Source organism: Spermophilus citellus, assembly GCF_964194105.1.
Source record: "Spermophilus citellus genome assembly, chromosome: 19".
Taxonomy (NCBI): Eukaryota; Metazoa; Chordata; class Mammalia; order Rodentia; family Sciuridae; genus Spermophilus; species Spermophilus citellus.
This window is the reverse complement of record NC_138201.1, coordinates 6,814,036-6,826,614: the sequence shown is the minus strand read 5'-3', so window position 1 is coordinate 6,826,614 and position 12,579 is coordinate 6,814,036. Positions and strand designations below refer to the sequence as shown.

The 12,579-nt window shown below is 44.5% G+C and overlaps 1 protein-coding gene across 1 annotated transcript in view; it reads right to left on the bottom strand.

The window, feature by feature from the left end:
• Positions 1-9,480, bottom strand: part of CHL1 (cell adhesion molecule L1 like) — a 198,437-nt gene extending 188,957 nt beyond the window's left edge. The window contains exon 1 of the mRNA XM_081276343.1: positions 9,064-9,480. The gene's annotated coding sequence lies outside the window, so the exon portion shown is untranslated. The remainder of the gene's footprint in view (positions 1-9,063) is intronic.
• Positions 9,481-12,579: the final 3,099 nt, after the last annotated feature.

Genomic DNA, 12,579 nt, shown 5'->3' with positions numbered 1-12,579 from the left:
AGGCAAGGCAGGGGGATAAGAATGGATGTTCATTGGATTAGACAAAGGGGAATGAAGGGAAGAAAGGGAGGAAGGAAATAGGAAAGAAAGTAGAATGGATCAGATATAACTTTCCTATGTGCATATATGAACACACAACCAGTGCAACTCCAGATCAAGAATGGGAAGTTATCCAGGTACCATGGCGAATGCCTGGGATCCCAGTGGCTCCGGAGGCTGAGGCAGGAGGATCGTGAGTTCAAAGCCAGCCTCAGCAACTTAGCAAGGCACTAAGCAACTCAGGGAGACCCTGTCTTTAAATAAAAGATTGAATAGGGCTGGGGATATGGCTCAGTGGTCAGGTGCCCCTGAGTTCAATCCCCGGTACCGGAAGAAAGACTGACAATGGGAAGCTACACTTCATATATGCCTGTTATGCCAAAATACATTCTACTGTCATGTATGACTAAAAAGAATAAAAAATTAGAAAGAAAGTAATGAACACCCAAGAGAGAGGAGAAAGGATGTTGAAAGAGTATGACCGACTCAAAGCTGGCTCAGAGTGGCAGTGATAGCCAGGACTGGGACTGGTTCTGAGCCTGAGCCCCACCTCTGTCACTCACAAGCCATGCTGTGTAAGCCTGGACAAGGGCCCTTGAACATGGGCACCTCCCAGCTTAAAATGGACATGATGATGAGGGTACCTTCTCCCAGTCGCTGATATGGAGATTGCAAAGCAGCTGGTCACACTTGAAAAATTAGAAACGGTGGCTTTTGAAAACATCCACCTTCACAGTGTTAGTCCCATCACTAACCCAACGTAGTTATTTAATGAAAACCTGAAGGACTGGTCCTTTTCAATGTCTCACAGAACCCATACGCACCAAAACAAACAAACAAACAAATAAATAAAGAGTGTCATAGCAATAAAGACGCTTTGTTAAAAAGCAGAAAAATGACTGCTGACATTCTCAATATTCCCTAGACTCATCACAGCCCTTGGTTTGATACAGAGTAACTCTGGATTTTCTTTGAAAAACAGCAAAAAAAAAAAAAAAAAAAAAAAAAAAAAGATTCACTGTCAGATACCTGAGCAGTAATTCTGCTCCTCACTACTACGTGGCCAGGGGTCTGACCTTGGGTCAGTTTCTCCATCTATAAAATGGGCTAGCAAGGCTTTCGCTCACCACACTGCTTTAAAAGTCAATTGGGATGATGTGAGGCAGTTCTCTGGAAAGCATCAAGCGCTTGAATCATGCTAAGCGATACTCTGGGTTTCATCAGAAATATGGTGGAATGTGATGGACATCATCATCCAAAGTACACGTATGAAGACACGAATTGGCGTCAACATACTTTATATACAACCAGAGATATGAAAGATTGTGCTGCGCATGTGTAATAAGAATTGTGATGCATTCTGCTGTCATTTCTTTTTTTTTTTAATTAACTAAAAATAAAAGAAATATCCATGGGTAATAGAAATGCAGTCTCCAGTGTTAGAGTCTTCAAAAATATTTATCTTCTCCCAAACCTTTTTTTTTCACATGAAATGATTTATTTCTTTTGAATGCATCGATATGTAAGACATCCTACAATGAGGTGATATCTCTTTACATTCTACAGCAAAGGTCTTCCACACAGTGACAAACTGTATTCACAATCAACCCTAATAGCATCAGATCATGGGAAACTGCCACTCCTGTCCTATTATGTGGGGGCACACATTCCTCACTTCAGTATTCTAAAAGGGCTTCCCTGACCTATTTTCTCATCCTTTTCACTTGCACAAATATGTTAAAGAAGAGGAATCCTCCCCTACCCCCTCCAGAGATCCAAATACACAGGTCACTGTGACATTCCCCTGCCAGGCTGTCATCTGAGAGTTCCCTTCCCAGGCAAGACACCTGCAATGTCTGCTCCAAATGCAAACCTGTTACCATAGAAGCTGCCTTTTTCCAGGCTTCTCTGGTGAATTGCCTCTCATCTTGGAACGCAGAGCTACAGCAAAGGGATGGGCAATCTGCTTTGAAAATTGGGGGGGCTACAGCGAAAACCCACCTCTGTTCATGAGCATACCCACTCGGGGGAGGCAACCAAAGGGAAATAGGAAGGAAGGACAAAGGAAAGAGGGGTCAAGAAGACCCTGAATGAAAACATAGTGACTCTCACTTTTGCTTGTTTTTGGGTAACTTGAGCTCTCCCCTTCCTTATTTCAATTCCATATTGGAAGCCTTTGTGGTGTGCAGGGTCTGCTTCCTGAAACTTCCAGATTCCACGCTGCTGGGCTCAGGGAGAACTGACCTTGCAAACCACTGAAGCCACATTCCCTCGCCCACTGACAGGCTGTTTAAGCCATCCTGAAGGAGAAGCAGCCGTCCTGGGGCAGGAAGGTGGCTTTGTCCGGTGATCAGGCAGGAGCACTGCTCCTCTTTCAAAAGCCACAGGACCTGCCTGGCAACCCTTCCCCAGAGCAGCAGCTCTCACCTCCACCTCCCACTGTCCCACAGGATGAAGGGCAGGGAAGAGGCTCCAGGGCTGTCTTCGCAATCCATGTTGGTTTGCCTTGCTCAAAAAGAAGTGGCCCCCCTCTTAAAACTCCCTAAAACTGACCCCAGCAGCAGTAAGGATGAAAGAGAAGGCACCCGAAGGCAAGGTTTGACCCAGAGAGAATGCACATTGTGAGTTCTTCCAGGCCACCAAAGGGACATGCCACTCACTTCTGACCAATGGCTCACTCCACCTGGACACTCTCAGATGGAGCTGCAGACGTTTGGGGGCTCAGGTTGAAAAACTTTACGCATTTCAAGATAAGACGGAAATGTGACTTATCTGGATCTCCTGTTTTTTACACATTGGCTAAAATTTTTTCTCAGACATTCTTTGCATTGACCAAGTATATAATCAATTTGAGCTCAGTCCAAGGGACATTGGTTTGGATCACAGTTCCTTTCCTTCAGGAAAAAGAAAAAGAAAGAAAAAAAAGGTATTTCTTTACCCTACACCAATATAACAAAAACAAAGACATTGAAATTCTCACCTATGCACCTTTTGCTTACACAATGAACTCCAAAACAACCCAACTCTCCTTCCCTTATTGGAAATCTCTGGGTAAAACAGAAACATTCATGAGTCCAATGTTATAGGAATGTGGGTAGCTGGGCCTGTTCTAAAATGAATCTAGGGAAATTATTCAATTTCAACATGGCTTACACATTACACATCTGCAAAATTAGTTCAATGTCTTTTTTTCCTACCATCTTCACAGAGATGTCTGGTTGGAAAAATGAAACTATACACAGGAAATGAAAGAACTTTTGAGATCATCAGAGAATAAAGTACTACTTAAGCCAAAAAAAAAAAAAAAAAGTTGAGAACCTCAGAGGTTTTCCTATACTTTTCTTTTCCAGCCATATTCCAGGTAACCATGAGTTAATGCCTTAGGCCCACAGGATCTCTTGGAAGAGACACCCAAATAGGAAGCAGGTCTTGTCCTTCTTGGCTGGATGGTAAAAGTTGCAATAAAAGCTTTAAAAGTCCAGATGCCTGTAAATGAACTGGCCTGGGTTGCTAAAGCTCTCTAGGTGAATTAAGTTTCAGACAAGCTCCAGAATTCCTGCTCACACAATCTTTATGACATGTGAAACAATCAGTATTCATCTATGCACATTAGCAGGAAGCAACAGTATTCCATTTGGTGGTAGGGTTGATCACAACTCATATTTATTTATGCACACATAGTGATACACAAGCATCCTTCATGCACTGGGAGGGTAGGAAAGGATAATTGCTATTATACTAAAAATCCAGAATTTACTGAGCACTTAGTAAGTGCTACTAAGCTGTCTGCACAGATTGCCCCATACAATGCTCATGAGAACAACACATGAGCTAGGTAGGGATGCTATTCCTGTTTCCATGAAAGAAATCAGTCTGAGGTCAACATGACAGTCATGGCCACATATCTACAAGTCCACACACATGGGTACTGAGTCTTGGAAGCCTAACTATATGGCCAGTGCAGTTAACCACCATCCCAGTGGCTTCCCACTGTGCCAGACACTGTAAGGGTTTATGAGACCCATAAAATAGAACAATGTGTGCCCTCCGAGAGTTTATGATCTGAGAACAAAATTGTGTTGCACACTAAAATTCATAGACTGTACAGGAAAATGGTCTGACTGCTGTCCCTGGAGTTAAGTCAGAGATGGGCACCAGAGCTCTGGGGAATGTCTACTTCTGCACTGACAGAGCAAATAATACACACCCGAACATCACTAGGGATAATGTGGTAAGACCACCAGGAGAAGACACTCTGCTCAAAGCACAGAGCATACACATATACATTTACCAAACTCAGTGATTATTATTGCTGTCATTATCTGGCAACATCATTTGAACTGAATATTCACGTGCACCCCGAATTTACCAAAGTGTGGCAAACTATGAGTTTGAACCCATCTCCTCTCAAATTCTAGTTTTGATTCTTACTGAAATTATTTTTATAAACACAGGCAAACGCTCCTAATAGACTCTCAAAGAGATACCCAAGTTGTATTCTCGGGGGCAGGAATGGATTACATGAAAACAGAATTGACACTGTTTACAGAAAATTTTTCAAAATGAATACAGAATATGCCTCTTTGTATTTTTATTATCTAAACACAATGGGAAGGTAAGAAGGCTCATTTTTTAATCCACAATACATAAAATCTCAATTAGTTATGGTCTATTTGTGCACTGACTAAAAACATTCGTTAACAAAACAGAATTTTCTAGTTTACTGGATAAATACACCAGAAGAAATTGCAGAATAATGTTGGGTTGCCTGGCAACCGGTGCTCTACTCTCTTGTTTGTGATCAATCTCCCTCATTCATCAGGCTTCCCAAACCAGTGCTGGAGAATTCCAACCAAGTTGTTTCTTGGGAAAATTATAGCGACTTTCGGTAACACAATAACACTTTTATTCTCAGAAGATAAACTTAGATGTCCCTTGGATCAAAGGAATGTGTTAATTCATTATTCTCTACATGGTGCTAATGAGAAGGCTATAATTAACTAACTGCACTATTGCAACACACATAAAATAAACTGCAGTAATTAGTAATGTTTAAGGTGTTAACCATCCTCCAAAATTAGGAAATAACAGAATCCTTCCTCCAATAAAGACATACAGAAAGGAAAAAGCACCATATCTAATTAAATTGAGAATTGTTTCCCATCCCTCCCAAGGGGGAGGAGAGAAAGACAGGTGATCACCAAAATGTGAGAGATTTCACTTTAATAATAGAGAAAAATGGCCCAATGCCAAACCTACTTGTAGGTAGACATAAAACGCTGCTAAATTTTGTAATCTTTTCTTTCAAAGAATGCTTAGCACAATATTTTTCCAGAAATGAATAGAAAGAATAACATGCTTTCACTCATTAGCTGTGTTAACTAAGCATATTGTATGTAAATCACCATGATAATTGCGTTCTGTTCAGAGTGAATTAGTTAGAATGAAGCTGTAATCAAAATGTTCATAATTGAAAATATAGTATTCTCAGACTTGCTCTGAAAAAAAGAAAACAATGAACACTGATTGAATCAGATAATACAGTTCATCACTGAGAACAACCTTGGTGTAGAGAGAAGTTGATCCTCTTTATTATACCTCTGTATGCTAATTAGCTCCCCAAATTCACAGCTCAACACCTTCCTCTAAGTCCTGTTTGTCCGATGCTGCCCTTTGTCTTTGGCCTCACTTAAGATTTCCAAGTGCACCACTGCTTGGGTTTTTTTTAAGAAAAATACAAAATGGTGAAAAGCTAAATTTTTGTTTCTAAAATATACTAGACTTTATTGCACTGTTGGCTGTCATAAATCAAAGGGCAAAATAATTTCCAATAAATGGAACATTTAATGCCAAAGCTCCTGGAAGCAATATGTAAATGATCACATGAATCTCAGACAAGCTGTCACACTAATTCCTCAAGGTACCTTTTAAAGATGACAGATTCACTGTGAAGATGGGCGTGTAGCCGAAGTCAAACTTGAAGCAATCCTCTACTATCTGAATAGGAACTCACCTTATCTCCTAACAATCATCCCTTCCAATCTGATGGCATTACTTTTCTTTATTACTTAATTCTCCTAGTTAAAAACTACTAGAATTGGCTGGGTGTGGTGGCAAATGCCTGTAATACCCTCAGCTCCGGAGGCTGAGGCAGGAGGATTGAAAGTTCCAGGCCAGCCTCAGCAACTTAGCAGAGCCCTAAGCAACTCAGTGAGACCCTGTCTCAAAATTAAAAAAAAAAAAAAAAAAAATATATATATATATATATATATATATTTTTTTTTTTTTTTTAAAGGGCTGGGGATGTAGGTCAGTGGTAAAGGGTCTCTGGGTTAAATCTCCAGAACACCCCCCCTTTCAAAAAACAAACAAAAAAAACCCCACAAAAAACCCTACTAGAATTGTACATCAGTCTTGAAAATTTCCCTTATTTAATTCTGCATAAAAGAGATCCAGGCTAAATTATTTCAACATAGCAATTTTAGGTCAAATAAAACAAATTATTTGACCTAAAATTGAATCTTTGAATCTTCAAAGATTTCAGAAGCAACTGTAAATTTTTTCTATCCAGTAAATATTTTTTCTAAGTGAGGTCTCTTTCACAGAGGTTACTTGGTGATGGTTAATTAACTATCTGGCTTAATGGCTTCAAGCCTAACACCACCAGCCTATTTTTTAGTAAGCAAATATTCTCTTTTTTAAAATTCATTTAAAACCAGTTCATTTTTTAAAAACTTAAATGTAATAAGTATATCATTTGTAGTATCAGTTCCCATCTGATGTGCAAACAGTTTGTCACCAGGTAAGATGGTACGTCTCTGTGAGCATGAGGTAGCAATGAACATGGATGGCTTTTATTTAAAGGAAGGGTCCCTGCATCTAGATGCAACAGAGAGCCACCTGGGAAATACATATTAATCATCATGGTCCTGCGCTTCTGCATTGAAGTCCTTACAAACCTACCCTGAAAGAGACTTTAATGAACTACCATACTCAATATTCACACCTGCCTGGTAATAACTATTTGTCTCCATTTATTCGATGACAATATTCAGGAGCCTGCACAGAATGGTCATCCTCCACACCCTGCCAATTACTGCAGGAATATCTACTAGAGCCTTGAGGCCACAACATGGAAATCCAGGATACATGCACTAGATTCTAGAACCCAGTTGAATTTATAAAAGCCACAGGGCAGTCCATCACCAAGAGACTGAAATTAACACAAATCCAACCACAATATCAGCAGGTCCAAGAGGAAACACAGAATCTTACACACACACACACACACACACACACACAATGCAGAATAAATTCATTTTCTTGTCACAAAAAGTTTCCTCAAATGGCTTTCTAATTTCTGTCAAATCAATAAACTGAAAAACCAAACCAAAGGGTTTGTAAGAGTTAGGATGGCCTGTAAATATTAATATCAATTGAGAAAAACACAGCATTTTGCCTACAAGGAAGGTGCAGAGAAATGAGAATATACCAGCCATGTGTAATTAACTTGATGGGTATCACCAGTAGATGTTCAGAACCACAGCTAACTTTTGAGTGTCTGTGATGTGCATCACAATCGGGTTTGCACTGTCCTCTGGGGTGATTTCTTACCCAGTCTTGGAACAGCCCAATGTGGATCCTACAAGGCCATCCCTATTGTTCAGAAGGGGAAACTGAGGTACAGGAGAGTTAAATAGCTCTTCCCAAACACGCGGAGGAAGGGAGATGGATGAGAACCCACGTGGTCCGCCCGGGGGACTGGACCTTAGGTGAGCCCAAGTGCTTAACAGGTTGCCCAGCCCCTCACGCACGCTCAACCCCCGCCCCGCGCGTTCCGCGGGAGCGCGCCACAGCGCACGCGCCGGTTCCAGCTGCTACCTGCGGGTTCTGGGGGCTGGGGGTCCCTCCCGCCTGCACAGATGAATCCCCAGCGTCCTTCTCCAGGGGCTAAGCCAGCGGCTGGCTCCCCGGAGAGGCGCCCAGCGGCGCAGCACGCACCTGCCGCTGCACACCTGCCCGCCTTCTCCGCCCACAGCCAGACCACCCACCCTACACCCGGGGGATTTGGGTACCTGCCGCTGCTTCTCTGCCCCCGGGTTTTTGCAGGAATTCCTCAGCCCTGCTCCTGGCTGGGCAAGGGCAGATCACTGAGAGCCAGAGTGGGAATGGAGAGGCCGGCGTTTCCTGCCTCTAGGCTCCAATCCCTGCTCTCCAAATTAATCACTTTCTGCCTGCTCCCTCCCCACGCACACTCAGAGAGAAAGAGGGAGAGGGAGAGCGAGGCACAAAGAGGAAAAAGGGACCATCCGTGACTGGCATCTCTAGCTCCCCAGGCTCGGCTACCAGGGAGCCATGGCAACCAGACCCCCTGGCCTGCCCTCTCGCCCCCACATTGGTCTGGGGAGGTGTAGCGCCTGCGCCTCCCGGTTTTCTCAACCCACCCTCCTAACCCATATCCCTAGATCCCCATTCCAGGCTGCGGGCATTTATGGACCCCTATACGTATCTAGCTAGAATCCTCTCCTGAGAATAGGAGCAAGAGAAGGAGTGGGGGGCAGGTGGAGATCTGAGCGTCACGGCCGAGAGATGGCCAGGGGGACAGAGGCCAAGACTGATCCCCCTCCTAGAGAGGGCGGAATCTACGGGAGGGTACGGAATCCTCTCCAGAGGGTGGGGTGGACACTGGGGGTGGAAGAAGACTGAGTGTCAACCTATCCGTGACCAGAGGTAGTAAGGGGGAGCTGGAGGATTCCAGGAACCCAGTCTAAATCCAGCCTCAGGCACCTCCCAGGCTGAGAGAGGAGGTGTCTCTACCCAGGTTAGGGCAGAGGGACCTGCGAACGCTTCTGTTTGGGGCAAGGACGCAACCCTCTATTGATCACCATTTCTTTTCCAAAAAGGGTTGACCCTCTCCGCCCAGGCGCCAACCCTTACTTAACCCTCCCTCCATCTCGACCAGAGTAGGCTCCCGAGGAGTGGGAGAGCCCCCAGGGCTAGCAAGAGCCATGCAAAAGGACACACCTGAGTCTCCTCGGACACCCGATCGGTCCGGTACCTTCCCTCCAGGAAACTTCTCCCCGAGCTGCCCAGGAGTGGGGAGAGGGAGGAGCAGAGTCCGGCGTCTCGGGGAGGATCCAGGGGAGTTTCTAGCCGGCCGCCCTCCGCGGATCCACACCGGTGTCTGCACGCCGAGATCCCGCCTCTTCCCTCCAGCTGTCAGCGCTGGTTTCGAGAAGACTGGACCTGTTCGGGCTTGCACCGGGGTCCACGCCCTCCTGCCAGAGACTGGCTCACGCCTCTCCCTCTTCTTTTTCCTCGGTTCTGCTCTGCCACCCCTCACCCACGCCGCTGATTTTTCCCTGCCTTCGCACACTCCCTTGGGACACGGAGAGTTGCAAGCTTAAGACTTTTTATCTGTCACGCCAAGCAAAGAGCCTAAGCCAAAACTTGTCATTTGCAACCTCTCCTGGTCAGAGGAGGTAGGATCGCTGCTCCCCTTTGATCTGCAAGAGAGAAATTAAAAAAAAAAAAAACAAACCCTCCCCTCTCTCTCTCTCCAGAGGGTTTCCCTCAGTTCATATTCCGCACACGGGTTGCCAGTCTGGTTTTCAATGCTGCTGGTTGGAGGGGTGTGGTGCCATGTGTCTATTTAAAACTCCCCTTTTGCCTTTCCTTCGCCTTTAGAGGCGTGGCGGGGCTACTGAATTTACAGAAGATGGCACTACCATGGGCGATCAGATCAGTACATACAGAAATTAAGAGACCTTCCACTGCCAGAATACTTCAATTCTATGTTCACCATGTTGTTCTATAAGATTTTTCCTGCATGCTCTCTATTATTCACGGTTATAGAAGAAAGCCCTGTATGCTCATTCTCAAAGCAAAAAAGCCATTTCTGATGCTTTATCAACTCCATCGACAGATAGAAATGTTTATTTTAGAAAAGCCCCAACATAGGACTAGGTTACAGGCTTGGGCATTGTATCCAATTCACACAATTATTTCATTTTCTTCCCCCACCATGATATTTTCCAAAGTATGCACACAAAACTATGGAGGGGAGGCGGGGAATCCTGTTGCATTTAAGTTCTCTTTGATGGTAACAGACTTATTGACTTCTAATTTTTACTCCACCGAGGCTGTGAGATTGACCTAACAGTCCCATTTTGTTCTCAGGGAGGGCTTCAAACAATGAAGACATTTAGAGCTGAGAACTCCCCTCCAGAGTTGGATGCAGCTACAGAGAGGGGTCCTGGGAGGAGCAAGAAGAAGGGGAACTCAGGATTCTGCGTCCGAAGCAATTCAGTGGAATATTCTGAAAACGAATACATGCACGTTTGCATTTTAGTTATTGGTAACCTTGGGGCCTGTATTCTGACAGTTCTTGTGTGGGCAAGGTTCCTCCCCGCTGCCTTGGCAAACTGCAAATGCAAGTGAGGACAGGATTTGTCCTAACTTTAAATTGTGCTGCTGGAGTGATTTCGTGCCCCCCCCCGGGGGGGCCATCATTATTCATGTGGCATGTTTTCTAAAGAAGACACAAAGAATATTGAATAAAATTCCAACAAGGAAAATATTGTGCCTGTAGGGAACCATTTCCAGGTCAAGAAACCACTAGAGAGAGACACAGCTCAGTGGGTCTCAGGACTTTACTACCTTCTGGGGAACCATGCAACTGGGCAAGACCCAAAACTCCAATTTTGGCCAGAGCAACTGTGTACTCTTCGACATAATAGCTCTTTCCTTCTCTGTGATTTGTTTGCCTGACATGAGGATCATTGGAAGTGTGTGTGTGTGTGTGTGTGTGTGTGTGCACTTGTGTGTCTGGAGAGAGAGAGAGAGAACTTACATTTATTAATCACTGTATGCTTTGGGTGTTAGGGTATGGAAGAAAACTCAGTAGACAAGACCCATTTCTTCTTTTTAAATCAAATATCCAAAAATATGTTAGCTAATACCAAGGCCCAATGCCCCAAACAGGGAGATGAAGTACTGGTTGTTAAATACAGAGGTTTTTCTTAATAGGTGTCCTTCTGAGTATCTGATGCTGCATATAATTGTGGAAATGATACCCACCTCTGGCTCACTAAGAACAGTAATTAAGTCAGCACATATGCAACACACTGTACCGTAGGCAATGAAATTTTAACAAAGAGGAAGAGAGAGAAACGTAAGGAAGAAGAGAAGGCAGGAAGAAAGGAATAGAGGGAGGAGGGAAGAAGGCAGGCACAGAGATGATGAATAAAGAAAAAACCATGTTTGTTCAGAGGTGTGCACTGTGGAGGCCTCTGGCTTTAATTTCGACATCCAAGAGACACCTCCTAGCTATTATCTCCAAGGATGGGCTCATATTTTTAATATATTATCAAACACAGGCAATTGCATGAGGTTTTCCTGGCTCCGGCATCTTATAGCTCCAATGTTCAGCCTCCAGGAAAGTCAGAAGCAGCAGACAGCTCTCAGCCAGAGCAGATGTGTGCAAAAGACACCTTCTGCTGCTGCTGGGGACCTCTCTCCTGGCTCCCTTACGCTGTCTGACACTTCATTCAGACCCAGTTCCCACTCACACCCAATCCTAATCTACCAGGCGTCACCCAGCTGCACGTAGGCACTGGAGCAAGACTCCAATTCTGGGGTGTCACGTGGACATGTATCACATGAGCTTGGAGAGGTGTGAATTCTCTCCCGTGCAATTGAGGAAGACCCTGTCAAGTGAAAGTACTCCTCCTTGGGAACCACCCATGGAACAGGGGGGGAGGAAGAGGTTGTCTCATGAATGGAAGCAGAAGGTGAGCGAGATAGGCCAGTCAAGTGGGAAGACATTAAAGGCAGGAAGAGCGGGTGTATTTTTCAAAGCTTTTTCCTGCTGATTTACTGCCAGCCCTCTGCCTGAACCATCATTTGGTACCATTCCCAGAGCCAGGGCCATTGGAGGAGTGTCGCTTCCTGGCAAAGCAGCGTTGCTAGTGATAGGGCAGCGTGCCTAGAAAAATCGCTTAGCAGAAGAGCTGTAGTTTTGGAAATGCCATTTCAGTCTAGCAGCGGCGAATCGTCGTCGCAGTCGCAGATCGACAGGGGCTTTCTGGCCAACTGCTATCATCAAGGAAAGCAGGATGTTCCACCCAGGAGAAAGGCGTCCTTCAAACACAACCTTGGAAGTGCAAAAGCAGCCGCCTTCATTCCCTCTGCAGAGTCTCACTGCCAGTCAAGAGTCATTTTGCTTGTCCTTTTGTACAAGAACAAAAGCACCTGTATGGAGAATCAAAGAGCATTAATTCTGGAACAAATAAAAAGGTAAAATATTCTGTCTCATATCAGGGAATCATTCATACCTCTGATTTGGCCCTAGGAGGTCGTGAGAACGGGTACTTTCGCTGGCTTTTAGCAGAGCTTCTTCATTTTACAGGCATTCATTAGATTATCCCATGAATCCAAGATAATGGTGTTATCAAATCAAATGCCTTTAGGCCTCCATTGATTGCTTGTACAAATCAGAAATATTTGTCACCCTCCAATCAGAGGTGGCTGCCACGGCTT